Consider the following 669-nt stretch of genomic DNA (forward strand, 5'->3'; position numbering starts at 1 on the left):
AGGGTCCAGCGCTGGGCGGCCGGGAGGAGCCGCTTTAGCCCCGAGGTCCTGAGGCTCCTGCTGGCGTCGGCGCTCGCCAGCTGAGTGGGAGCGCCCCCTGCCACCCCTCGCCTGGGCTGTCACCAAGATTCTGGGTCCCTGGAGAAAAGAGTAGAGCAGGCAGCGTGTAGGGTGTGCGCAGGCATTTCTTGCCCGAGCCAATTCCCAACGCAAGGCTTTATTTAACCCCTGCCTGCGGGAGCCCGACAGTGGGGTGTCTGAGCCCACACATCCCGTCCAGGTCTCATCTTGTTTGCCGGGATCTAGCAGGGGGTTGGGTAGCCTTGCTGCGTAAAGGGTAAAGAAGGGGATTTTTAAAGAACTCGTGCCAAGGGCGAGGAGGGCGTCCCACCTCACGCGGACCTCCGGGAACTGTGCGGGAAGGGAGATTTTGACTTTTCCCAGTTTGAGCCCCCACGCCCACCGGTGCGACCGCAGCCTGGGCTGAAACGAGCGGAACCCGCGTCCCGGGGGGCGTGGACTTGGACGGGTCGCTCGCGTCCGCAGCTGCAGAGACGCGGGGACTGGGGAGCCGTTCCCTTTGGGGCTCCTGCAGGTCCCCAACCGCTCCGCGCTCCGGAGCCCCTGGAGGTGGAGCAGAGGCCAGGCCCGCACCCCGCCTCCCGTGGG

This window comes from Fukomys damarensis, unplaced genomic scaffold (genome assembly GCF_012274545.1).
Source record: "Fukomys damarensis isolate Sample0158 unplaced genomic scaffold, DMR_v1.0_HiC HiC_scaffold_34, whole genome shotgun sequence".
Taxonomy (NCBI): domain Eukaryota; kingdom Metazoa; phylum Chordata; class Mammalia; order Rodentia; family Bathyergidae; genus Fukomys; species Fukomys damarensis.